Consider the following 14,021-nt stretch of genomic DNA (forward strand, 5'->3'; position numbering starts at 1 on the left):
TGGCACGGCGCTGTATCCTGCCGGGGCTCTGGCCTCTGCTCTATCCTCCCTCTTGCTCTGCCTCACCTGTTTCTCAGGGGCCTGGATGCCTCTCGCTCTGGCCCAATGTCTTCAACAAAGATGACTTCCCAGTCCGTCAGGGACACACTTCCTGCAGATCCGTGTCATGATGGTATCTCTCTCCAAACGTCTTTCTGCTTCATTAGGCAGGTCTCATGACCCTGGATTTCTTGGCTTCCATACGTGTCTCAGACAGGGAAGCTTCCTTGTTCTCCATGTTTCCCCTCATGGGTGGGTGGATTGCCTAGAATGAGCGCTAGGCGACCGTGACTGGCCTTGTCTTCTAGGACGGGTGGTGTCGCATTTCCTCTGCACTTCCTGTCTCATTCTGGAGGGACATCCTCTCCTCTGCTCCTGGGTGGACTGACTCCCTTGATCTTGTGGCCCAAACGAATGTCAGGGAACCAGAGGGACTGGGCTGGGGCTGGGGCTGGGGCTGGGGCTGGGTCTGTGTCTGGGGCTGGGGCTGGGGCTGGGGCTGGGGCTGGGTGCAGGGGAAGTTGCGTCAGGGCTACCAGGGAGGAGGAGGGTTGGGGGCGGGGCAAATTCTGCAGAAGATTCTTTGCTCCTCTGATAGGCATTGGAAAACCTGGCTTGGGTCAGGCACAGGCCCCCCACCCACCGAGTCCCAGGTGTCCTTTGATTTCCCTTGGCATTGACCGAAAGGTCACTTGTTTCCCCCTTCCACTGGCACATGCCTGGACACCACCGTTTGTTTCGCCGTCTCCCGGTATGCCTCCGGTGACACACGTTCACACCATCTGCTGTGGGATACGCCAGTGCCACGCGTGGTCACATGGTCTCCACCTCGGATTCGCCCCTGTTCCTGCCTGCACGTGTCCTGTAAAGCGCGGTCGGCTTTCCGGAGCCCCAGGGCTTTTAGAAGCGGAGCAGGCCACTGCTCTTTCGAAGGAGGAGGGAGGCAGAGGGCTGATGGATCAGTGAAGTTTCAGCTGACGCTACGCCTTGAGACCTATGGGATCATTCTGCGCTGCAGCGAGGCCCTGCCTGCCTCACCAGATGTGGTGAGCCCATCCTATCTCACTGGGAGGGGGCCAAAATCGGATCTGAACGGGAGTCCCCAGAACACAGCAGGCGTCCTGAAGCTCCCCTTCCCTCCGTGGAAGTCGGCTCAAGGAGATCCTGAGGGTGGGACTCCTCGGGGTTTGGCCCTGAGACAGGGCACCGGCGGCCCCATCTCCCACGGCGTCCCAAGCTGGACCCCGTATCCACACGCCGCCGCGGCTGCAGCAGGAGCCTCGCTGCAGCCGCGCAGCGGGGGCATTATTTAAAGGGGACGCAGCCTGACTGCCAGGAGCGGAGCGCGAGTCGGTCCAGCCAATGCGCATGCGCGAGGCGCGAGCGGCTTCTGCCGTCACAGTGCTTCCCACGGTTGTCTTAGAAACCCGTCCCTGAGACTTGGCAGAGCAGGAGCCCTCCGTGGCAGTGCTTGGGTGGCGGGGCTCTGAGGCTCCGGTCTGACCTCTCCACGGGGTCGACGGGAACGTCTCCGGATGCCAGGAGTCGCAAAGGGCCGACCAGGATGAGGAAACCCCAGGCGGAGTCCGGGGGAAGCAGCACGGCATCCCAGCCTCAGGCCTGCCCGGACGCTGTTGGGGTGAGTCTCCCCAAAAGTCGTGCCGCCGTCATCTCGAGGACAGGTCGGCCTGCGTGCCCCTGGGCTGTTCTCTCACCCCAGGGTCGTTCTCGTCGAGAGCAGAACCCCGCAGCCTCAGGGGTTGCCTGGGGGGGTGTGTTTCCATGCCTCTGCTGTATGACTCTGTTTCTGTGTGTGTGTGTGTGCGTGTATGTGTGCGCGCGTGTGTGTGTGTCTCCCATCCTCTCTTCTCTCTCTGTCTCTCAGTCTCTGTGTCTTTCTTTCCCTCTCTCTGTCGGTTAGTGTGTGCGTGCCCCTCTGCGTGTGTGTCTTTGGCTGAATGTGCCCTGTGCAGCACAAGGCGATTTCTGGCATGTCGGCCTGTCTTTGCTGAGCCTCTTTCTGCGTCTCTGCCTGGGTCATGAGGCCGGCTGTCAATCGTTTTCGCCGCCGCGGATCCGCTTTGGGTGTGTGAAGGCCTGGCCCACGTGAGGAGATGCATCGGTCCCGGAGCAATTGAAATCTCATCCCCATCATGAGCTGCCTCTTTTCTAAGATCAACATGACCACAGAGCAACCAAGGAAAAGAGCCCCACAGGAGCTCTTTGTCCCGCAGTAGGGAAGCAGGACCACATCAGAGAAGATGGTTGTACCTTTTCACGGCTCTTCTCTGAGAAATGAAGCCACACCACCATACCGTGTAGAAGAAGCAGCCGGGAATGGGAGATGGCAACCATCCCTGTCACTGTCACTGGAACGCTGGCCTCTCTGGACAAGCCACCCTTTTGGAAGCCCTCCCCTTATGCCCGTGGTGGTGGCACGGCGCTGTATCCTGCCGGGGCTCTGGCCTCTGCTCTATCCTCCCTCTTGCTCTGCCTCACCTGTTTCTCAGGGGCCTGGATGCCTCTCGCTCTGGCCCAATGTCTTCAACAAAGATGACTTCCCAGTCCGTCAGGGACACACTTCCTGCAGATCCGTGTCATGATGGTATCTCTCTCCAAACGTCTTTCTGCTTCATTAGGCAGGTCTCATGACCCTGGATTTCTTGGCTTCCATACGTGTCTCAGACAGGGAAGCTTCCTTGTTCTCCATGTTTCCCCTCATGGGTGGGTGGATTGCCTAGAATGAGCGCTAGGCGACCGTGACTGGCCTTGTCTTCTAGGACAGGTGGTGTCGCATTTCCTCTGCACTTCCTGTCTCATTCTGGAGGGACATCCTCTCCTCTGCTCCTGGGTGGACTGACTCCCTTGATCTTGTGGCCCAAACGAATGTCAGGGAACCAGAGGGACTGGGCTGGGGCTGGGGCTGGGGCTGGGGCTGGGGCTGGGGATGGGGCTGGGGCTGGGGCTGGGGCTGGGGCTGGGTGCAGGGGAAGTTGCGTCAGGGCTACCAGGGAGGAGGAGGGTTGGGGGCGGGGCGAATTCTGCAGAAGATTCTTTGCTCCTCTGATAGGCATTGGAAAACCTGGCTTGGGTCAGGCACAGGCCCCCCACCCACCGAGTCCCAGGTGTCCTTTGATTTCCCTTGGCATTGACCGAAAGGTCACTTGTTCCCCCCTTCCACTGGCACATGCCTGGACACCACCGTTTGTTTCGCCGTCTCCCGGTATGCCTCCGGTGACACACGTTCACACCATCTGCTGTGGGATACGCCAGTGCCACGCGTGGTCACATGGTCTCCACCTCGGATTCGCCCCTGTTCCTGCCTGCACGTGTCCTGTAAAGCGCGGTCGGCTTTCCGGAGCCCCAGGGCTTTTAGAAGCGGAGCAGGCCACTGCTCTTTCGAAGGAGGAGGGAGGCAGAGGGCTGATGGATCAGTGAAGTTTCAGCTGACGCTACGCCTTGAGACCTATGGGATCATTCTGCGCTGCAGCGAGGCCCTGCCTGCCTCACCAGATGTGGTGAGCCCATCCTATCTCACTGGGAGGGGGCCAAAATCGGATCTGAACGGGAGTCCCCAGAACACAGCAGGCGTCCTGAAGCTCCCCTTCCCTCCGTGGAAGTCGGCTCAAGGAGATCCTGAGGGCGGGACTCCTGGGGGTTTGGCCCTGAGACAGGGCACCGGCGGCCCCATCTCCCACGGCGTCCCAAGCTGGACCCCGTATCCACACGCCACCGCGGCTGCAGCAGGAGCCTCGCTGCAGCCGCGCAGCGGGGGCATTATTTAAAGGGGACGCAGCCTGACTGCCAGGAGCGGAGCGCGAGTCGGTCCAGCCAATGCGCATGCGCGAGGCGCGAGCGGCTTCTGCCGTCACAGTGCTTCCCACGGTTGTCTTAGAAACCCGTCCCTGAGGCTTGGCAGAGCAGGAGCCCTCCGTGGCAGTGCTTGGGTGGCGGGGCTCTGAGGCTCCGGTCTGACCTCTCCACGGGGTCGACGGGAACGTCTCCGGATGCCAGGAGTCGCAAAGGGCCGACCAGGATGAGGAAACCCCAGGCGGAGTCCGGGGGAAGCAGCACGGCATCCCAGCCTCAGGCCTGCCCGGACGCTGTTGGGGTGAGTCTCCCCAAAAGTCGTGCCGCCGTCATCTCGAGGACAGGTCGGCCTGCGTGCCCCTGGGCTCTTCTCTCACCCCAGGGTCGTTCTCGTCGAGAGCAGAACCCCGCAGCCTCAGGGGTTGCCTGGGGGGGTGTGTTTCCATGCCTCTGCTGTATGACTCTGTTTCTGTGTGTGTGTGTGTGCGTGTATGTGTGCGCGCGTGTGTGCGTGTCTCCCATCCTCTCTTCTCTCTCTGTCTCTCAGTCTCTGTGTCTTTCTTTCCCTCTCTCTGTCGGTTAGTGTGTGCGTGCCCCTCTGCGTGTGTGTCTTTGGCTGAATGTGCCCTGTGCAGCACAAGGCGATTTCTGGCATGTCGGCCTGTCTTTGCTGAGCCTCTTTCTGCGTCTCTGCCTGGGTCATGAGGCCGGCTGTCAATCGTTTTCGCCGCCGCGGATCCGCTTTGGGTGTGTGAAGGCCTGGCCCACGTGAGGAGATGCATCGGTCCCGGAGCAATTGAAATCTCATCCCCATCATGAGCTGCCTCTTTTCTAAGATCAACATGACCACACAGCAACCAAGGAAAAGAGCCCCACAGGAGCTCTTTGTCCCGCAGTAGGGAAGCAGGACCACATCAGAGAAGATGGTTGTACCTTTTCACGGCTCTTCTCTGAGAAATGAAGCCACACCACCATACCGTGTAGAAGAAGCAGCCGGGAATGGGAGATGGCAACCATCCCTGTCACTGTCACTGGAACGCTGGCCTCTCTGGACAAGCCACCCTTTTGGAAGCCCTCCCCTTATGCCCGTGGTGGTGACACGGCGCTGTATCCTGCCGGGGCTCTGGCCTCTGCTCTATCCTCCCTCTTGCTCTGCCTCACCTGTTTCTCAGGGGCCTGGATGCCTCTCGCTCTGGCCCAATGTCTTCAACAAAGATGACTTCCCAGTCCGTCAGGGACACACTTCCTGCAGATCCGTGTCATGATGGTATCTCTCTCCAAACGTCTTTCTGCTTCATTAGGCAGGTCTCATGACCCTGGATTTCTTGGCTTCCATACGTGTCTCAGACAGGGAAGCTTCCTTGTTCTCCATGTTTCCCCTCATGGGTGGGTGGATTGCCTAGAATGAGCGCTAGGCGACCGTGACTGGCCTTGTCTTCTAGGACAGGTGGTGTCGCATTTCCTCTGCACTTCCTGTCTCATTCTGAAGGGACATCCTCTCCTCTGCTCCTGGGTGGACTGACTCCCTTGATCTTGTGGCCCAAACGAATGTCAGGGAACCAGAGGGACTGGGCTGGGGCTGGGGCTGGGGCTGGGGCTGGGGCTGGGGCTGGGTCTGGGTCTGGGGCTGGGTCTGGGGCTGGGGCTGGGGCTGGGGCTGGGGCTGGGGCTGGGTGCAGGGGAAGTTGCGTCAGGGCTACCAGGGAGGAGGAGGGTTGGGGGCGGGGCGAATTCTGCAGAAGATTCTTTGCTCCTCTGATAGGCATTGGAAAACCTGGCTTGGGTCAGGCACAGGCCCCCCACCCACCGAATCCCAGGTGTCCTTTGATTTCCCTTGGCATTGACCGAAAGGTCACTTGTTCCCCCCTTCCACTGGCACATGCCTGGACACCACCGTTTGTTTCGCCGTCTCCCGGTATGCCTCCGGTGACACACGTTCACACCATCTGCTGTGGGATACGCCAGTGCCACGCGTGGTCACATGGTCTCCACCTCGGATTCGCCCCTGTTCCTGCCTGCACGTGTCCTGTAAAGCGCGGTCGGCTTTCCGGAGCCCCAGGGCTTTTAGAAGCGGAGCAGGCCACTGCTCTTTCGAAGGAGGAGGGAGGCAGAGGGCTGATGGATCAGTGAAGTTTCAGCTGACGCTACGCCTTGAGACCTATGGGATCATTCTGCGCTGCAGCGAGGCCCTGCCTGCCTCACCAGATGTGGTGAGCCCATCCTATCTCACTGGGAGGGGGCCAAAATCGGATCTGAACGGGAGTCCCCAGAACACAGCAGGCGTCCTGAAGCTCCCCTTCCCTCCGTGGAAGTCGGCTCAAGGAGATCCTGAGGGCGGGACTCCTGGGGGTTTGGCCCTGAGACAGGGCACCGGCGGCCCCATCTCCCACGGCGTCCCAAGCTGGACCCCGTATCCACACGCCGCCGCGGCTGCAGCAGGAGCCTCGCTGCAGCCGCGCAGCGGGGGCATTATTTAAAGGGGACGCAGCCTGACTGCCAGGAGCGGAGCGCGAGTCGGTCCAGCCAATGCGCATGCGCGAGGCGCGAGCGGCTTCTGCCGTCACAGTGCTTCCCACGGTTGTCTTAGAAACCCGTCCCTGAGGCTTGGCAGAGCAGGAGTCCTCCGTGGCAGTGCTTGGGTGGCGGGGCTCTGAGGCTCCGGTCTGACCTCTCCACGGGGTCGACGGGAACGTCTCCGGATGCCAGGAGTCGCAAAGGGCCGACCAGGATGAGGAAACCCCAGGCGGAGTCCGGGGGAAGCAGCACGGCATCCCAGCCTCAGGCCTGCCCGGACGCTGTTGGGGTGAGTCTCCCCAAAAGTCGTGCCGCCGTCATCTCGAGGACAGGTCGGCCTGCGTGCCCCTGGGCTCTTCTCTCACCCCAGGGTCGTTCTCGTCGAGAGCAGAACCCCGCAGCCTCAGGGGTTGCCTGGGGGGGGTGTGTTTCCATGCCTCTGCTGTATGACTCTGTTTCTGTGTGTGTGTGTGTGCGTGTATGTGTGCGCGCGTGTGTGCGTGTCTCCCATCCTCTCTTCTCTCTCTGTCTCTCAGTCTCTGTGTCTTTCTTTCCCTCTCTCTGTCGGTTAGTGTGTGCGTGCCCCTCTGCGTGTGTGTCTTTGGCTGAATGTGCCCTGTGCAGCACAAGGCGATTTCTGGCATGTCGGCCTGTCTTTGCTGAGCCTCTTTCTGCGTCTCTGCCTGGGTCATGAGGCCGGCTGTCAATCGTTTTCGCCGCCGCGGATCCGCTTTGGGTGTGTGAAGGCCTGGCCCACGTGAGGAGATGCATCGGTCCCGGAGCAATTGAAATCTCATCCCCATCATGAGCTGCCTCTTTTCTAAGATCAACATGACCACACAGCAACCAAGGAAAAGAGCCCCACAGGAGCTCTTTGTCCCGCAGTAGGGAAGCAGGACCACATCAGAGAAGATGGTTGTACCTTTTCACGGCTCTTCTCTGAGAAATGAAGCCACACCACCATACCGTGTAGAAGAAGCAGCCGGGAATGGGAGATGGCAACCATCCCTGTCACTGTCACTGGAACGCTGGCCTCTCTGGACAAGCCACCCTTTTGGAAGCCCTCCCCTTATGCCCGTGGTGGTGACACGGCGCTGTATCCTGCCGGGGCTCTGGCCTCTGCTCTATCCTCCCTCTTGCTCTGCCTCACCTGTTTCTCAGGGGCCTGGATGCCTCTCGCTCTGGCCCAATGTCTTCAACAAAGATGACTTCCCAGTCCGTCAGGGACACACTTCCTGCAGATCCGTGTCATGATGGTATCTCTCTCCAAACGTCTTTCTGCTTCATTAGGCAGGTCTCATGACCCTGGATTTCTTGGCTTCCATACGTGTCTCAGACAGGGAAGCTTCCTTGTTCTCCATGTTTCCCCTCATGGGTGGGTGGATTGCCTAGAATGAGCGCTAGGCGACCGTGACTGGCCTTGTCTTCTAGGACAGGTGGTGTCGCATTTCCTCTGCACTTCCTGTCTCATTCTGAAGGGACATCCTCTCCTCTGCTCCTGGGTGGACTGACTCCCTTGATCTTGTGGCCCAAACGAATGTCAGGGAACCAGAGGGACTGGGCTGGGGCTGGGGCTGGGGCTGGGGCTGGGGCTGGGGCTGGGTCTGGGTCTGGGGCTGGGTCTGGGGCTGGGGCTGGGGCTGGGGCTGGGGCTGGGGCTGGGTGCAGGGGAAGTTGCGTCAGGGCTACCAGGGAGGAGGAGGGTTGGGGGCGGGGCGAATTCTGCAGAAGATTCTTTGCTCCTCTGATAGGCATTGGAAAACCTGGCTTGGGTCAGGCACAGGCCCCCCACCCACCGAATCCCAGGTGTCCTTTGATTTCCCTTGGCATTGACCGAAAGGTCACTTGTTCCCCCCTTCCACTGGCACATGCCTGGACACCACCGTTTGTTTCGCCGTCTCCCGGTATGCCTCCGGTGACACACGTTCACACCATCTGCTGTGGGATACGCCAGTGCCACGCGTGGTCACATGGTCTCCACCTCGGATTCGCCCCTGTTCCTGCCTGCACGTGTCCTGTAAAGCGCGGTCGGCTTTCCGGAGCCCCAGGGCTTTTAGAAGCGGAGCAGGCCACTGCTCTTTCGAAGGAGGAGGGAGGCAGAGGGCTGATGGATCAGTGAAGTTTCAGCTGACGCTACGCCTTGAGACCTATGGGATCATTCTGCGCTGCAGCGAGGCCCTGCCTGCCTCACCAGATGTGGTGAGCCCATCCTATCTCACTGGGAGGGGGCCAAAATCGGATCTGAACGGGAGTCCCCAGAACACAGCAGGCGTCCTGAAGCTCCCCTTCCCTCCGTGGAAGTCGGCTCAAGGAGATCCTGAGGGCGGGACTCCTGGGGGTTTGGCCCTGAGACAGGGCACCGGCGGCCCCATCTCCCACGGCGTCCCAAGCTGGACCCCGTATCCACACGCCGCCGCGGCTGCAGCAGGAGCCTCGCTGCAGCCGCGCAGCGGGGGCATTATTTAAAGGGGACGCAGCCTGACTGCCAGGAGCGGAGCGCGAGTCGGTCCAGCCAATGCGCATGCGCGAGGCGCGAGCGGCTTCTGCCGTCACAGTGCTTCCCACGGTTGTCTTAGAAACCCGTCCCTGAGGCTTGGCAGAGCAGGAGTCCTCCGTGGCAGTGCTTGGGTGGCGGGGCTCTGAGGCTCCGGTCTGACCTCTCCACGGGGTCGACGGGAACGTCTCCGGATGCCAGGAGTCGCAAAGGGCCGACCAGGATGAGGAAACCCCAGGCGGAGTCCGGGGGAAGCAGCACGGCATCCCAGCCTCAGGCCTGCCCGGACGCTGTTGGGGTGAGTCTCCCCAAAAGTCGTGCCGCCGTCATCTCGAGGACAGGTCGGCCTGCGTGCCCCTGGGCTCTTCTCTCACCCCAGGGTCGTTCTCGTCGAGAGCAGAACCCCGCAGCCTCAGGGGTTGCCTGGGGGGGGTGTGTTTCCATGCCTCTGCTGTATGACTCTGTTTCTGTGTGTGTGTGTGTGCGTGTATGTGTGCGCGCGTGTGTGCGTGTCTCCCATCCTCTCTTCTCTCTCTGTCTCTCAGTCTCTGTGTCTTTCTTTCCCTCTCTCTGTCGGTTAGTGTGTGCGTGCCCCTCTGCGTGTGTGTCTTTGGCTGAATGTGCCCTGTGCAGCACAAGGCGATTTCTGGCATGTCGGCCTGTCTTTGCTGAGCCTCTTTCTGCGTCTCTGCCTGGGTCATGAGGCCGGCTGTCAATCGTTTTCGCCGCCGCGGATCCGCTTTGGGTGTGTGAAGGCCTGGCCCACGTGAGGAGATGCATCGGTCCCGGAGCAATTGAAATCTCATCCCCATCATGAGCTGCCTCTTTTCTAAGATCAACATGACCACACAGCAACCAAGGAAAAGAGCCCCACAGGAGCTCTTTGTCCCGCAGTAGGGAAGCAGGACCACATCAGAGAAGATGGTTGTACCTTTTCACGGCTCTTCTCTGAGAAATGAAGCCACACCACCATACCGTGTAGAAGAAGCAGCCGGGAATGGGAGATGGCAACCATCCCTGTCACTGTCACTGGAACGCTGGCCTCTCTGGACAAGCCACCCTTTTGGAAGCCCTCCCCTTATGCCCGTGGTGGTGACACGGCGCTGTATCCTGCCGGGGCTCTGGCCTCTGCTCTATCCTCCCTCTTGCTCTGCCTCACCTGTTTCTCAGGGGCCTGGATGCCTCTCGCTCTGGCCCAATGTCTTCAACAAAGATGACTTCCCAGTCCGTCAGGGACACACTTCCTGCAGATCCGTGTCATGATGGTATCTCTCTCCAAACGTCTTTCTGCTTCATTAGGCAGGTCTCATGACCCTGGATTTCTTGGCTTCCATACGTGTCTCAGACAGGGAAGCTTCCTTGTTCTCCATGTTTCCCCTCATGGGTGGGTGGATTGCCTAGAATGAGCGCTAGGCGACCGTGACTGGCCTTGTCTTCTAGGACAGGTGGTGTCGCATTTCCTCTGCACTTCCTGTCTCATTCTGAAGGGACATCCTCTCCTCTGCTCCTGGGTGGACTGACTCCCTTGATCTTGTGGCCCAAACGAATGTCAGGGAACCAGAGGGACTGGGCTGGGGCTGGGGCTGGGGCTGGGGCTGGGGCTGGGGCTGGGTCTGGGTCTGGGGCTGGGTCTGGGGCTGGGGCTGGGGCTGGGGCTGGGGCTGGGGCTGGGTGCAGGGGAAGTTGCGTCAGGGCTACCAGGGAGGAGGAGGGTTGGGGGCGGGGCGAATTCTGCAGAAGATTCTTTGCTCCTCTGATAGGCATTGGAAAACCTGGCTTGGGTCAGGCACAGGCCCCCCACCCACCGAATCCCAGGTGTCCTTTGATTTCCCTTGGCATTGACCGAAAGGTCACTTGTTCCCCCCTTCCACTGGCACATGCCTGGACACCACCGTTTGTTTCGCCGTCTCCCGGTATGCCTCCGGTGACACACGTTCACACCATCTGCTGTGGGATACGCCAGTGCCACGCGTGGTCACATGGTCTCCACCTCGGATTCGCCCCTGTTCCTGCCTGCACGTGTCCTGTAAAGCGCGGTCGGCTTTCCGGAGCCCCAGGGCTTTTAGAAGCGGAGCAGGCCACTGCTCTTTCGAAGGAGGAGGGAGGCAGAGGGCTGATGGATCAGTGAAGTTTCAGCTGACGCTACGCCTTGAGACCTATGGGATCATTCTGCGCTGCAGCGAGGCCCTGCCTGCCTCACCAGATGTGGTGAGCCCATCCTATCTCACTGGGAGGGGGCCAAAATCGGATCTGAACGGGAGTCCCCAGAACACAGCAGGCGTCCTGAAGCTCCCCTTCCCTCCGTGGAAGTCGGCTCAAGGAGATCCTGAGGGCGGGACTCCTGGGGGTTTGGCCCTGAGACAGGGCACCGGCGGCCCCATCTCCCACGGCGTCCCAAGCTGGACCCCGTATCCACACGCCGCCGCGGCTGCAGCAGGAGCCTCGCTGCAGCCGCGCAGCGGGGGCATTATTTAAAGGGGACGCAGCCTGACTGCCAGGAGCGGAGCGCGAGTCGGTCCAGCCAATGCGCATGCGCGAGGCGCGAGCGGCTTCTGCCGTCACAGTGCTTCCCACGGTTGTCTTAGAAACCCGTCCCTGAGGCTTGGCAGAGCAGGAGTCCTCCGTGGCAGTGCTTGGGTGGCGGGGCTCTGAGGCTCCGGTCTGACCTCTCCACGGGGTCGACGGGAACGTCTCCGGATGCCAGGAGTCGCAAAGGGCCGACCAGGATGAGGAAACCCCAGGCGGAGTCCGGGGGAAGCAGCACGGCATCCCAGCCTCAGGCCTGCCCGGACGCTGTTGGGGTGAGTCTCCCCAAAAGTCGTGCCGCCGTCATCTCGAGGACAGGTCGGCCTGCGTGCCCCTGGGCTCTTCTCTCACCCCAGGGTCGTTCTCGTCGAGAGCAGAACCCCGCAGCCTCAGGGGTTGCCTGGGGGGGGTGTGTTTCCATGCCTCTGCTGTATGACTCTGTTTCTGTGTGTGTGTGTGTGCGTGTATGTGTGCGCGCGTGTGTGCGTGTCTCCCATCCTCTCTTCTCTCTCTGTCTCTCAGTCTCTGTGTCTTTCTTTCCCTCTCTCTGTCGGTTAGTGTGTGCGTGCCCCTCTGCGTGTGTGTCTTTGGCTGAATGTGCCCTGTGCAGCACAAGGCGATTTCTGGCATGTCGGCCTGTCTTTGCTGAGCCTCTTTCTGCGTCTCTGCCTGGGTCATGAGGCCGGCTGTCAATCGTTTTCGCCGCCGCGGATCCGCTTTGGGTGTGTGAAGGCCTGGCCCACGTGAGGAGATGCATCGGTCCCGGAGCAATTGAAATCTCATCCCCATCATGAGCTGCCTCTTTTCTAAGATCAACATGACCACAGAGCAACCAAGGAAAAGAGCCCCACAGGAGCTCTTTGTCCCGCAGTAGGGAAGCAGGACCACATCAGAGAAGATGGTTGTACCTTTTCACGGCTCTTCTCTGAGAAATGAAGCCACACCACCATACCGTGTAGAAGAAGCAGCCGGGAATGGGAGATGGCAACAATCCCTGTCACTGTCACTGGAACGCTGGCCTCTCTGGACAAGCCACCCTTTTGGAAGCCCTCCCCTTATGCCCGTGGTGGTGGCACGGCGCTGTATCCTGCCGGGGCTCTGGCCTCTGCTCTATCCTCCCTCTTGCTCTGCCTCACCTGTTTCTCAGGGGCCTGGATGCCTCTCGCTCTGGCCCAATGTCTTCAACAAAGATGACTTCCCAGTCCGTCAGGGACACACTTCCTGCAGATCCGTGTCATGATGGTATCTCTCTCCAAACGTCTTTCTGCTTCATTAGGCAGGTCTCATGACCCTGGATTTCTTGGCTTCCATACGTGTCTCAGACAGGGAAGCTTCCTTGTTCTCCATGTTTCCCCTCATGGGTGGGTGGATTGCCTAGAATGAGCGCTAGGCGACCGTGACTGGCCTTGTCTTCTAGGACGGGTGGTGTCGCATTTCCTCTGCACTTCCTGTCTCATTCTGGAGGGACATCCTCTCCTCTGCTCCTGGGTGGACTGACTCCCTTGATCTTGTGGCCCAAACGAATGTCAGGGAACCAGAGGGACTGGGCTGGGGCTGGGGCTGGGGCTGGGGCTGGGTCTGTGTCTGGGGCTGGGGCTGGGGCTGGGGCTGGGGCTGGGTGCAGGGGAAGTTGCGTCAGGGCTACCAGGGAGGAGGAGGGTTGGGGGCGGGGCAAATTCTGCAGAAGATTCTTTGCTCCTCTGATAGGCATTGGAAAACCTGGCTTGGGTCAGGCACAGGCCCCCCACCCACCGAGTCCCAGGTGTCCTTTGATTTCCCTTGGCATTGACCGAAAGGTCACTTGTTTCCCCCTTCCACTGGCACATGCCTGGACACCACCGTTTGTTTCGCCGTCTCCCGGTATGCCTCCGGTGACACACGTTCACACCATCTGCTGTGGGATACGCCAGTGCCACGCGTGGTCACATGGTCTCCACCTCGGATTCGCCCCTGTTCCTGCCTGCACGTGTCCTGTAAAGCGCGGTCGGCTTTCCGGAGCCCCAGGGCTTTTAGAAGCGGAGCAGGCCACTGCTCTTTCGAAGGAGGAGGGAGGCAGAGGGCTGATGGATCAGTGAAGTTTCAGCTGACGCTACGCCTTGAGACCTATGGGATCATTCTGCGCTGCAGCGAGGCCCTGCCTGCCTCACCAGATGTGGTGAGCCCATCCTATCTCACTGGGAGGGGGCCAAAATCGGATCTGAACGGGAGTCCCCAGAACACAGCAGGCGTCCTGAAGCTCCCCTTCCCTCCGTGGAAGTCGGCTCAAGGAGATCCTGAGGGTGGGACTCCTGGGGGTTTGGCCCTGAGACAGGGCACCGGCGGCCCCATCTCCCACGGCGTCCCAAGCTGGACCCCGTATCCACACGCCGCCGCGGCTGCAGCAGGAGCCTCGCTGCAGCCGCGCAGCGGGGGCATTATTTAAAGGGGACGCAGCCTGACTGCCAGGAGCGGAGCGCGAGTCGGTCCAGCCAATGCGCATGCGCGAGGCGCGAGCGGCTTCTGCCGTCACAGTGCTTCCCACGGTTGTCTTAGAAACCCGTCCCTGAGACTTGGCAGAGCAGGAGCCCTCCGTGGCAGTGCTTGGGTGGCGGGGCTCTGAGGCTCCGGTCTGACCTCTCCACGGGGTCGACGGGAACGT

The sequence above is a fragment of the Pongo pygmaeus genome, chromosome 19 (assembly GCF_028885625.2).
Source record: "Pongo pygmaeus isolate AG05252 chromosome 19, NHGRI_mPonPyg2-v2.0_pri, whole genome shotgun sequence".
In the NCBI taxonomy this organism is placed as follows: domain Eukaryota; kingdom Metazoa; phylum Chordata; class Mammalia; order Primates; family Hominidae; genus Pongo; species Pongo pygmaeus.